This window comes from Stegastes partitus, unplaced genomic scaffold (assembly GCF_000690725.1).
Source record: "Stegastes partitus isolate 25-593 unplaced genomic scaffold, Stegastes_partitus-1.0.2 Scaffold1445, whole genome shotgun sequence".
Classification (NCBI taxonomy): Eukaryota; Metazoa; Chordata; class Actinopteri; family Pomacentridae; genus Stegastes; species Stegastes partitus.
The window spans coordinates 89,208-89,437 of NW_007579176.1; positions in this window are offsets into that span (position 1 = coordinate 89,208).

Below are 230 nucleotides of genomic sequence, written 5' to 3' on the forward strand. Positions count from 1 at the left end.
AAATGTGAATTAGTTGTCGCATAAGTCAGTCAGTCTTGCACAGAAATCATCGGGGATTAAGAGAAACAAGCTACATATTACCTAGTCTCGCTTAGCCATATCATTCTGCAGCACAGAGTGCTCGTAGGGCTGCGTTACTGCACAATCCAATTCTCCTAAAAGGAATAGTTCAGCATTTTAGGAAGTATCTTTGTTTACTTTCTTTCGGTTAGATGAGGATCTGGATGATG